General features: G+C 33.3%; 1 long non-coding RNA gene across 1 annotated transcript; it reads left to right on the top strand.

Moving 5' to 3' along the window:
- The first annotated feature begins 2,277 nt into the window (after window positions 1-2,277).
- LOC120093012 lies at window positions 2,278-7,853 on the top strand. Its single transcript, XR_005486242.1, has 2 exons — window positions 2,278-2,382; window positions 2,492-7,853. It is a non-coding gene; the product is annotated as an uncharacterized LOC120093012 (long non-coding RNA).
- Window positions 7,854-13,747: the final 5,894 nt, after the last annotated feature.

Below are 13,747 nucleotides of genomic sequence, written 5' to 3'. Positions count from 1 at the left end.
ATGTATCGGTTGTGAGTGACACTCCATATCCTTCTTTCATAAAAATGCCCTTCAACATCTCTTTGTACTATCATAAATTCCCAAAATATCCTTAACAATTGTTTTTCGAGAAGTAATAACAAAATTAGGTTCTACTAACGTCAAAGTTCCATTCACAAACCTCTTAAACCCTTGGTTCTCCACGAATTTAAATGGCAACTCATCTATAATAATCATCTCAGCAAGTAGTCTACGAGCACTCCCAATAGTAAACATCTTGTAACTAAGGGATGAACGTGATTGTGAATTATCTCCAAATCCCTATTTGTTCTTAAAAACCAACTTAGTTTTTGTTACATCTAACTTAGACTTGTTAATTTGATAAGGATTTTTGTTACATTAGTGTTCAATATGCATTCTCATAGTTGAATTTCCATTCCTTCTAGGATGACATGCATACACCATACCACAATAGTTACATTTAGCATGCGGATCATCGTCACTCTATTCAGAACATTTAGTAAAGTGATCCCATATCATAGATGAATTTTTCCTCTTTCGTCCACTTGTATGTTTTGAAACTGTCTCCTCACTTTCGTTTTTTCGTGGTGGTGGTGGTAGTGATGGCATCACAACAACATCATCATTGGAATCATTGCTTTTGCTCAAGCTCATTGTGATAGACGAATGGTACCTATAAAGGGGAAAATAGAAAGAACTTATTACCATCAAACAAAATCATTTACATTTTACTTAAATTAAAAATTCAAACACAACAACAACAAATTATTTATCTAACATTTTATTTTAGTTACCTAAAATTTCAAAATTTCAACAAATAAAATAATTTACATTTCAATAATTTTATTTTAGTTATTTACCGAACGGCCTGGTCGACGAAGTCAACGCCTGGTCTATGAAAGAAGAAGTGAGCGCCGAAGTCCGAACGACCTGGTCAAAGAAGAAGAACCAAACGCCCAAACGGTCTGGTCAAGTCGTCGACGAAGAGGAAGAAGAACCAACAGTATAACGAAGATGAACGACGGTGGTCTAGTAACAAAGAAGAACGGTGGCAGTCGACGAAAAACTGGAAGAAGAACGGCGGCGCGACATAAACCCTAGTTGCAAAATGAAAATGCGAAATACTAAAGGTGGAGGGAGGTGCTCAACAGTGCTGAAGAAGGTAAAGTGAGTTTAAATTAGGTTTTTTTATTTAATTATTAAATAAATATTAATATTATATATATAATATATATATGTGTGTGTGTGTGTGTGTGTGTATGTATGTAAATTTATATATAAGCGGTTCAGTTCGGTTTAGAAATCGGTTTTCAAGCTTTGAACCGAACCGAACCGTTTAAATTTGGTTTCACCAGCCCAACGAATCGCACCGAACCGAAAAATTCAATTTTGCTTATAAATCGGTTTGGTTCGGTTCAATTTTGCAATTCGGTTCAGTTTGAGCAATTTTTTTGTCCACCCCTACAATTGTGGTTGGGAGATTGAACCTCCAACCCAAGGGACAGAACACATGTCAATACTATTGAGCCAAACTCACTTTAGCATGTGCGTGCAATATTATTTATCATTATAAGTGAAAGATTAAGGGGAATTTTCAAGAATTTTTTTTAAAAAATAAGGGAAACTATTTACACAAAATATTAACATTTTAATCTTCTTTGATAGAGACGGATAGAAATCTACAAGTGTCTATCGGTGATAGAAACTGATGGAAGTCTATCGATGATAGACAATAATAGAAGTCTATCAATATCTATCGATATTTCTTTTTACTATTTTCGTAAATAGTTTGGCATTCTTTTTATCTATAAAATTTTTCCAAAGATTAATATCATTAAAAGCGTATGTGATGTTGTTACAATTATATATGAAAGATTAATATGATTGTTACTTTATTGCGTGTTTAAACCCTAATTCTTTCTCCGAAGATGCCAAGGTCATTTGTAACATTTGGTAGTAGTTGTGTACATTATATATCACATTTTTATAGAATACATTATATAACATGTTGTGTCATAAATTGGTTTAAATTTTATCTTGATTTAAACTAGCAAAAATTATATTAAGTTAAATCAATTTAGGTTTATGAACTTAATTGTTTTATTGGAAGACTAATTTAAATTAATGCCAATTAAAATTCTTCCCATAAAATACACACAATTTTTGGACAATTGTGAAAGCACAAATAACCCATTCTACCAATATCATGTTTTAACTTTTTTATATGTCCTATATATAATATATATATATGTATGCATGGATATGAGGAGCATTCATTAAAAAAGCACCGTACATTAGAGAGGTCAGGGTTTATTTCTAAAAATAAGAAGAAGAGAGAGCTTCAAACCTACTTGGTAGTCATAAAGAGAGAGAGAAATAACGGTATGATTTCTTCATCTTCTCTTGCATTCTTTTCCTTTGGCGATTCGTTTTTCGTATACGTTTGGTGATATTCCCTCTTCCGCCATTGTCCAACCTTGGTGGCTTGAAGATCTTGACAGTGTGATGTTGGAGAATCTACCCTATTGGACGGATTTTGACCAAAATTATTCAAGAAAGGTTGTGTTGCTCCTTTTTTTTTTCTTGTTCTTCTTGTTCTTAGAATAACCACTCTTTAAGTTTACTTCCATCATTGTTTGTATATGTTTCAATTCTGTTCAATCTCTAATAATATTGTCTAGGAAAGGTTATAAACCCCTTTGCAAGTAGAGTAGGTCTATTGGCCGAACCACTATAAATCATTGTGTTGTTCTTTAATTTTCTATTTTTGCATTCTTGTTAAACACTGTCCAACCATTATTTCTATTCTAAAATTGCTTAAAACACCCCTTAGATCGCACAATAAAGTACTAAATTGGAAGTGCTAATGTCTTGACATAATAACAATTGGTATCAGAGCCTTACCCTTTTAGTTTTCTCGCTTTCTTCCAAACTTTTTTGGGTAAAAAGATTCTGGAAGTTTTTTAGAGTTCGTTTTATTCTTAAAATTAGTTTAAATGTATTCTTGATTAGTTTTATTAAGTTTCCTTTATTCTTTATTTTTAATAGTTTACTACCAATTTAGTACTTTTTTTTTTCAAGATAAGTAAATTTGAGGTGGAGCGTTTTGATGGAAAAAACAATTTTGGTCTTTGGAAGATCAAAATGTTCACGGTCCTCCGACAACAAAAGGTTGATTACACACTCATGGGATCAAAGGACATTCCAAAAGTGTAGCTGAGGAGAATCTTTTGGAAATGAATAAGGTAACACATAGCCTTATTATTTTGCATTTGTCTGACTCATTACGTAGGCAAATGAAAACTGAGGATATCACCATTAAGCTTTGGAATAAATTGAAAATTACCTACCAAACTGCATCATTATCTAGTAAAATATTTCTTAAATCTAGGTTCTTTAGTTTTAATTAAAATGGAGTCTAGTAAAAGCATGAAAGAAAATTTAGAGGAATTTCATAGTGTTATTTTTTAAATGGAAAATATTGGTGAAACTTTCTCTAATGAAAATAATGTTATAGTTCTTGTGAATTTTTTGCCTGATGCATATAATGATGTTAAATTCGAAATGAAATTTGGTAGGGATAGTTTAACTATGGAAATAACTATGGTTGCTATAAGAGTTAAAGAACAAGAATTGAAAGAAAATAAAAAGAGCGGTGAATCTTTGTTTATCAAAGGAAAGACTGAGAATAAAAACACAAAACATAGAAGTAAAAGTAGAGGTAGGTCCAAATCCAAGGGGGCTAAAAATAGGAAGTGTTACCATTGTAAAAAAAAAGCCACATTAGAAGATTTTGTCTTGACCTTAAAAAACGTAAGTCATCAAGTAAGGGGAAAGAGATTTGTGATGGGGTAAACATAAGTGAGAAGTATAACCACACCATTATGGTTAATACCACTGATGAAGATGATACTTGGATCTTAGATTCGAGTTGTTCTTTTCATATGACACCTAATAAAGAATGGCTAGAAAATTTCCAAACCGGTATAGGAGGTAAAGTCATGTTAGGGAACCGTCACTTTTGTAATGTAGAAGGTCAAGGAAATGTTAGGCTTAGACTTCATGACGAGAATATTAGGCTACTAAATGGAGTTAGGTACGTAACTAAGGTAAAGAGAAACCTAATTTCCCTTAGCATGCTTGATAAGTTAAGGTATAACGTAAAATTAGGTGGTGTGCTTAAAGTCATGAAGGGTATTATGATAGCAATGAAAGGCATCCTTAGACAAATCCTATAATCCTTAAAAGGTTCAACAGTCGTCGGGTCAAGTGATCTAGCTAGGGAAAGTGAACACTCCAAAACTTCTCTTTGGCATAAATGCTTAGGTCACATAAGTGAGCAAGGGATGATTAAGTTAGTTAAACAAAATATTGTTCCTGATATAAAAATGTAAACCTAGATATGTGTGAACATTGCATTTATAGTAAGCACAAGAGAGTTAAATCTGGAAATGGTGGTCACTCTACTAAAAGAAAATTAGAATATATGCATGCTAACTTACAGGGTCCATCAAGTATAACTTCTAATGGGAGGGATAGATATTTTTTTTTTATCCATTATTGATGATTTTCCTACGAAAGTGTGGGGATTTATTCTTAAAAACAAATCTGACACTTTTAATAAATTTATTAAATGGGTAAAATAAGTAGAAAACCAAACTATCCTTAGAATGAAGAAGCTTAGAACTGATAATGGACTAGAGTTTTGTAACAATGAGTTTAAAAACTACTATAAGTCTAAGGATATAGCAAGACACTTGACCGTTTTAGGAATACCCTAACAAAAATGGGACAGTCAAAGGAATGAATCATACCATAATGGAAAGAGTAAGGTGCATGTTTTCAAATTTTAAGCTTCCTCAAAGTTTTTGAGCTGAAGTTGCTGCAACAACATGCTAATAAATAGAAGTCCATCCACTGGCATAGATCTAAAAACATCGTAAGAACTTTGGCAAGGTAGTCCCCCCGACCTATCTCACATAAAAATCTTTGGGTGTTTAGCTTATGCTTATTTAAAAGAGGGAAAGCTAGATCCAAGAGCTAAAAAGTATGTCTTTTTAGGGTATCTCGAGGGTGTTAAGGGGTACAAGTTATGGTGCTTAGAAAAAGATTCATCCAATGTCTTAATAAATAGAGATATGGTCTTTGATGAAATTGGTTATGAAGAAGAAAACAAGTCTAACCCTAAAGACCCCACTAGCAACTTAAAAAACCATTTTGTCACCTCCCATAGTTACTTCCCAAGTTAGTGAAGTAGATGAGCCCATAGTAGAACAATAACCTTTACCACCTACTTTAGATCAAATACCTATAGAGGAAGTAGTTGAAGAGGAGGAGGTGGAGGAAAACCAAGATTTAATCAATTATCAATTAACTAGAGATAGGGAAAGAAGGAACATGGTAGCTCCCACTAGATATGATATGTTGACGTTATATCCTATGCCTTAGTATCCACCAATGATTTTGTTAATCAAGAACCACAATCTTTCAATGAGGTCATAAATAATGAAAATAAAGATAAATGGTGGGCCACAATTAAAGAAGAGTATGATTCCCTCATCAAGAATCAAACTTGGGTTCTAGTTAATAAACCATTGGATGTCAAAACGGTAGGTTGCAAGTGGATTTATAAAGTTAAAAAAAAAAACCCTTTAGAAAATAACAAACCTAGGTTCGAAGCTAGGTTAGTAGTCAAAGGATTTACACAAAAAGAGGGTATAGACTATGATGAAATTTTTTCTCTCATTGTTAGACATACATACCTCTATTCGTATTTTGCTTGCCTTTGTTACTTACTTTGATTTTGAATTAGAACAAATGGATGTTAAAACTGCTTTCTTGCATGGTGAGCTTGAGGAAACCATTCACATGGATCAACCTCCTTAAAAGATATTTGTATGGTTTAAAGCAATCAACCCACCAATGGTATAAATATTTTGATTCTTTTATGTTATCCATTGATTTTTGTAGAAGTAAGTATGATGGTTGTGTTTATTTTAAACAAACCTCTGATGCTCAAATTATCTTCTTACTCCTATATGTTGATGATATGTTGATTGCTTGTAAATCTATGCATGAGATAGGTAAGTTGAAAAATCTATTAAAGAGGGTATTTGAAATGAAAGACTTAGGCAAAGCATAGGCATGGACATTGTTAGAGATCGAAAAGAAAGGAAATTATGTTTGTCTAAATGTGATTGTGTAACAAGACTTGTTAATAAGTTAAACATGCAAAATAGTAAAAGGGTTAGTATACCTTTTGGCAAACATTTTAAATTGTCTATTGATAATTCTCCCAAGACTCTTAATGACATTCATGAAATGAATGATATTCCATATGCCAGCTTTGTAGAGAGTCTTATGTATGATAGGTTTGCATTAGACTTGATCTTGCTCATCCACTAAGTGTTGTTGGTAGATTTCTTGTTAATCCTGGTAAGTAACATTAGAATGTTGTTAAGTGGATTCTTAGATATATTGCATGTCACACTGATCTATGTCTTGTTTATGGTGGAGCAAACACAATTGAGTAGAAAAACAATGAAATTGAAGTCATTGGATATGTTGATGCTGATTATGCTGCTGATATTGATAAACGTACATCTTTGACTGGCTTTGTATTTTAACTTTTTGGTTGCACCATAAGTTGGAAATCTGGTTTACAATCCATAGTTGCTTTATCTACAACTGATTCTGAATATATTGCATTAAGTAAAGCTATTAAGAAATCTTTATGGCTTAAAGATGTTGTCTCTGAATTAAGTTGTAGTGATCGTGTTACTATGACTGTATTTTATGATAGTCAAAGTGCTCTACATTTATCTAAAAATCATTCTCATTATGAAAAAACTAAACATATTGATGTGCATTATTGCTTTGTTATAGATGTTATAGATGATGGTTTAGTCTCTATTAAAAAGGCTTCTACTGAATTAAATGTTCTACTGAATTAAATGTTGCAGATTATTTACTAAAGCATTATCTTGTGACAAGTTTAACCTTTGTATGAGAATGTTGCAGTTTGATACAGGGTGATTATTGTTCTTTTTTGGTGTATTTCTTTGGGAGCTTTTCTTTGGTTTTATGATAAAATTGAAATCAAGGTGGAGATTGTTATAAATTGGTTTCAATTTTATTTTAATTTAAATTAGCAAAAATTATATTAAGTTCAATTAATTTAGGTTTATTGAACTTAATTATTTTTTTGAAAGGCTAATTTAAATTTATGTCATTTAAAGTTCTTCCCATAAGATACACACAACTTTTGGGCCAATTTGTTGAAATCCCAAATAACTCATTCTACCAATATGCCAACCCGCGGAGTTGAACACAAGCCCTTTTTAGTCACGGCCAGGACATTTTACCTTTTTTTTTATATGTCCTATATATATGTATGTATGTATGGACATGATGAGCATTCATTAAAAAAGCACCATACATCATAGAGATTAGGGTTTAATTCTAAAAATAAGAAGAAGAGAGAGCTTCAAACCTTACTTGGTAGCCACAAAGAGAGAGAGGGAAAGAAGGGTGTGGTTTCTTCATCTTCTCTTACGTTCTTTTCCTCCAACGATTCTTTTCTTGGCAACATTTGGTGATATTCCCGCTTCTTTCATCATCCAACCTTGGCGGCTTGAAGATCTTGACATTGTGGTGTTGGAGAATCTACCCTATTGAACGGATTTTAACCAAAATTATTCAAGAAAGGTTGTGTTACTCCTTTTTTCTTGTTCTTCTTATTCTTAGAATAATCATTCTGTAAGTTTACTTCAACCATTGTTTTGTATATGTTTCAATTCTATTCAATCTCTAATAATATTGTCTACCAAAGGTCTAAAACCCCTTTGCAAGTAGAGTAGGTCTATTGACCGAATCGCTATAGGTCATTTGGTAACTAATATGTGGTCTTACATGGACACCAAATATGAATAATTATAAGGCACATGGACAATATGAAATAATCATGGGGAGATGGAAGAGTGACAAATGGCTTTTAGGACACTAAGCATTGGGCATCTTATGTGTACACAAAGACTTGAGCCTGTCGCATGACATCGTCCGAACCAGCCTAACACATATTCAAGCATAGCTAAACTAAAATAAACATGGTCGGAAGAGTGCAGAAAGATCATCTAGTAGCATTGAATAAAAGCCAAAAACAAGAATGAAAAGAAAACAACATTTAAAATTTTGAAAGTTAATCATTCGTACCAATATGTAATCTTTTATATGGAATCCAACTTTCTACATACATTCAAGTCCAAAGCTACAAAATCATTTATATCAGGGAATGAGAGTACGTGAAAGGAGAATATATCAAGAGTGTTTTGCCCATCACTCAACATTGCTGCAGCAAAGAAGACAACCTTCGCAATTTTGAAATGAAATAATTTCATTGCATATGAAATACAAGCACCACCAAAATCATGCACAACTAGGATAACCTACATAAGTTAAGAAGAAAAAAGAAATTAAGCTTTGAGGGAGTCAAGTGCAACATACAATAGCTTAATCAAAAAATAGACAATCGAAATAGAAAAATCTATCTCAATAATATTTTTGTTAAATCACCACTAAATCGAGTGTTTGTCCAAAAATTAGGCTCAAGTAAATTTAATACTCTCCATGAATTTTCAACACCCACAAGCACGTATGCATGAATACCAATGCCTACAGAACATATATCTATATATGTATATATATATATATATATAGTAAATTGGGTTAAAAGGATGGAAACCTTTTCGCCAGCAGGAAGCTTTTCAGAACATCTGTGAGCGACTGCACATATTGCGAGAGATTTGTGATGCTGTTTGGATCAAATGAATGAATTCCTGAACCAGTTAAGTCTATCGTTGTAGCTCTATTGCCTGTTTCTTCAAGAAGAGCAATAGTTTATACCGAAACCACCTCCATGGACAAGAACAAAGTGATTTGTTTCCAAGTCATCTAGCTTTATGTCCTGTCAATTTGAAACTTATTAGAACCATAAATACTTTTGGCAGGAAACTCAGAAAATAACCTTTTGGAACAATATGTGAAAAAGACAAACAATCAGCAGAACCCTATTGATATTTTGAACAATTCAATTAGTTTGTTTAGAATCTTGACATAAAAGTTCATCTATACAAATACCATTATTTCCTATGTCATTTATATTAGTGCACTCATTCTGATTCTAAATTGAAATCGTAAGAATTAGACACGTACATATATATAATTAATTCATCATGTATAATTTGAAAGAGGAAAATGAAACAATTAGTAAACAAAAATTAAGACTATCATTCTTTCCCCCTCTATTAGCCAAAATTAATTTTAAATTATCCCTCTTCTAGTTTAAATAAATTTAAATTTAACATACAATTACAACAAATTTGTTCATTAAATACAGAATGGGAAAATGATAATTCACTTCATCGTACTTTGAATTATTAAAATCTTTAAAAGCTCTCATTAGGGTCCGATTGATTAAACTTCCATTAAAATTGGTCTAAAACTGACCCAAAAATAATCCAGTTCCCATACAGACAAAATTGAAATTCCCCAAACACAATGCACAATTCAATTTCACAATCCACAACACAAAAATTTCAATCAACACTCATCCGTCAACAATCAAACATCGAATCTTCGATCATCCATACCAATCACAGTTACACAAACAAATTCAAAACTCAATGAACCTGATTAACAAGCTGCTAAGGTTGAAGGAGAAGGTCAGTGAGGGAGCAAGCTCGAGGACTTGAACTCCGCGGCAAGGCATTTCGATTCTTCTTACCGAAGGTCGAATGTCAGAGCGAAATAGAGCGATCAAACGACATAGGACAATCAAGTGGACGTTTCTGGAAAAGCGTCGCCGCTGCCTACAAAGCTTGCTCTGAAGTCAGCGAGTCTCATTCTTTATCTCTCTGTGAAGAGCACATTCGAGACCATCGGTTGCTAGAAATGGACAAAAAGGGCGGTCGGAGAAAGTGTTGCTAGGTTGGTGTTCCGTGTGAGAAGGATGAAAAGTCGCTTTGGAAGGGGTTCACGTGGTTGTGGGGGAAGGCTGACAATGAAAGGAAAGAAGAATGGGGGAGGGGGGAGAGTGAACGGAAATGGAAAAAAATGGGGAGGGGAGGGGGGAGAGTGAAGCGGGAAATGGAAAAAAATGGGAGGGGGAGGGGAAGCAAAATTGGTTTTGTTTTTTGTTTTTTTACAAAAAAAAAAAAAAAGCGAATCTTCAATGTCGGTTTTAAACCGACATTAACGGTATACCTACAATGTCAGTTTAAAACCAACATTAAAGATCCACTTTTAAAAAATAAAAAAATAAAAAAATAAAACCAACATTATACATCCAGTTTCAGTTTTTCCAACCGACATTAAAGCCCAAAATCCTTGTAGCGTATTCTGGTAACACTACGAGTACGATCCACTTTGTAGATGTTACAATTATTGTAAAGTGCTACAAGTGATCTGATCCTTGATCATTCACGTGGAGACATGTGAGCAGGGGTATTCTATACAAAGGAGTTTGTATAAGACTGGACCACGAAATGTTTAGTCTTATTATATAGCGCCGTTCATAATAAAGACTTACATTTCACCAGGATGACCATAGGTGACATGACCTGAATCCTAAGTGAGTTGTGAACTCCTGCTTATGAAGGCGATCTTTTGATTTATATGGGTGAGAGTAGCTAGATTGCTGACTCAACCAGCCTACCATTTTGGGGATTCGTCCAATTGGAGAGTTGGGAACACAACCACACCAGAAGGAATTCACTCCTTCTCCAATATCAGGGTAAATAGATAAATTGCTACCTTAAGGGCTGATTCTAGGGCTTGAACAAGTGGCACCACACCCTCTCCTAGCTCGAGAGGGGTTTGGTCATAGTTGGACTATGATTTATTGTTCATTAGAGGGATCAGTAGTACTTAAGGAGTTAGATTTAACGATAGGAGCAAAATGGTAATTTTGGCCCAAGTGTACTTATGAGCAATTTATGAAGGGTCATCATATTGTTGATTGGTTATATCCAATGGACACAAAAATATATTTGTTGTGCGAAGAGTGCAACTATCGTTCTTTGTTGGAGTGTCCGATAGTTAACGGATGATGAATAATTTAATTAGAGGAGTTTAATTAATTATTCACGTACCGTTGGAGCTTCAAGCTACAAGTCTATGAGGTCCCTTCTATAGCTCTATGAGAATTAATGAGAATCAATTTTTAGATTAATTTGAATTGTTCAAATCGATTGAGGGAATTAATTATATATGATATAAATAATTTAATCTAATTATCTATGATATAATTACTATAATGTATTTGATACATTATAATATAAAGTATATATGGAGGAAATAAATATTTGAATATGATTCATGTAACTAAATTTAATACAAATGGAATTTATATTAAATATCATTGTTGGGAGAATTAAATTATAGGTTATATTGTATTGGATACTATATTAAACTATAGGTTATATGTTATATTTGATATAACATATAGTTTAATATATATTATATGATAAAGTAGTTATCATATAAACATGTATTAAAGTTTTTATTAAAATTAATTTTATTTTTAAAAACAGTTTTTGGGAGAACTCTCTCCCCCTTTTTCTCTCTAGAATGTGAGAGTGAGAAGCAGTATGTTTTCTTCATCATCTTCTTCTTCTTGAAAAAAAAAATTACAGAAAGGTTCTGTAAGTTATAATCGCTTTCCAATCTCTTGCTCTCATCTCTCTCAAACTCCTCTTCTAAAATAGCCGAGTCCACACCTATTGGATTCTCATCCAAATAATACAGTGGAATTCTCGCGGTGGTGTTCCATTTGGTTCGAGGGTTTTCTTTCTTAAATAACAGTTCTTCAAAGGTACGGGTTTCTAAACTCATTTTTTATTCTTCTGTAATCTTCTCAAGCATGCTGTAAATTGTTTTTAAATGCATAATTTCTGTTTGTTTGCTGTAAAATTATAATTCTGTAAATTTTGGGTTTAGGTCCGATTCCGTTTTCCGCTCAACACTACTATAGAAATTGGATTACTTGACGTTTTTCCAATGTCAAGTAAAGGGTATACTTGACACTTATAAAAGCGTCAACTATTCGAGTATCAAGTATAGTGTGATAACTTGACTCCGAAAAAACGTCAAGTAATATGTTTCTTGATACAATTTTTGTGTCAAGTAAGATAATACACTTGACATTGGTGGTATGTCAAGTTTATTCGAGTGTCAAGTATAGTGTGATACTCTTTGATCTTTTTTATTTGTCAAGTATATGTCCTTTTGTTTTCAAATTAAATGCTCCAATTGATATTCTCATTTTTTTATCTTGTATTCTAACAATACAATTACATCAAATAAATAAACATTATACATTTAAGATCTATCAACTCAATATATTCACTAAAAATCCATATGTTCAACTATGAACACTCCTCACAAATTACAACAATATTTCTATTTCACATGTACAAACACAAAAGTGATAAAATGTTTGATAAATAACCTCTCAACAAAGTACATTATTTAATCTATTTATTGAGCTTTGAAGTCTAAAGATCGAGAACTAAGGGTCAGACAAGCCATGTTTAAACAAGTCAACCTGCAAAATAGAATAAAGGGTGATAACATCAAATTTCAAAATATATAAATAAGTGTTAAAATACAACAACGTAATCCAACCTACGAAAAGTTCAATAACAATGGTTACAAAATGTAAATTCCAGCAACTATGTAACAATTCTAAAAGAGTTTCAAGGCCTTAATACCTATCAAAACGTCCAAACATCGTTAACTTTGTCGGACAGTGGCTCCAATCCCTTGAAATCTTTAAATTGAACATCAAATTTTGAAAATAACTCAATTATTAGACCAATACTTCAATGGGTAACAAAGAACTATTAATACTAACCTCCAAACTTACCAAAACTTTGCCAAGATCGGTCTCAAACCTATTGGACAAAAACTCAACTCCTTCCAACACTTCAAAATCAATCTCATCATCAAACATTCAAACAAGCAAATCATTATATAAGATGCTACATTAAAACCCAAATAAAAAATTCATCCAAATACATCCAAAACACTTACCCGAATCTATGATAGTGGCTCCAACCCCGCACAACACGCTTCCAATCTTCAAACTCCACTACAATCTGAATCTATAACCCAAACATAATGGATTTTTATTAGAACTAACCCAAAATCAAACAATAATCAAGATTATGCATATAAACCCACAAATGACCAAACCTTACCCAAAACAAGGATTGGGGGTGTTTAGCTACAGATCTGGGTGGGGCTGAAGCGACGGAAGCGTTCAACTACAAATCTGGCGGGACTGAAGCGACGAAAGCGGTTGGGAGCGTTCGGCTACAAATTTAGGCAAGGCTGAAGACTCGCGAACGACGTGCACAGCTAGCCGGCTGGCGCGTCTGAGCAGACGGCGAAGAAGCTGAGTAGACGAAAAGGAAGAGGGCTGGCGCGGCTGAGTAGACGATGGAATGAAAAACTCAATAACAACAGGGCGAACAAAGGTGAGGGGAGAATGAAGCCTGATGATGGCTAGGGCTTTCGACCGCACGAAAGAAGAAAAAAAATGGGGGGAAGGGAAAGGTCGTGAGTGAGATGGTGAAGGAGAAGAGAGAGAGTTTTTAATTTGAGAGAGGGAAATATTATTTTATTTGATAATTTTGGTAGAAAGGAAACCAAATTTGATAGGGAAATGAAAATAGGAGAGGGAGGGAAA

Source organism: Benincasa hispida, chromosome 12, assembly GCF_009727055.1.
Source record: "Benincasa hispida cultivar B227 chromosome 12, ASM972705v1, whole genome shotgun sequence".
Lineage (NCBI taxonomy): Eukaryota > Viridiplantae > Streptophyta > Magnoliopsida > Cucurbitales > Cucurbitaceae > Benincasa > Benincasa hispida.
The sequence above is the reverse complement of the archived record's forward strand: the minus strand, read 5'-3'. Positions and strand labels throughout refer to the sequence as shown.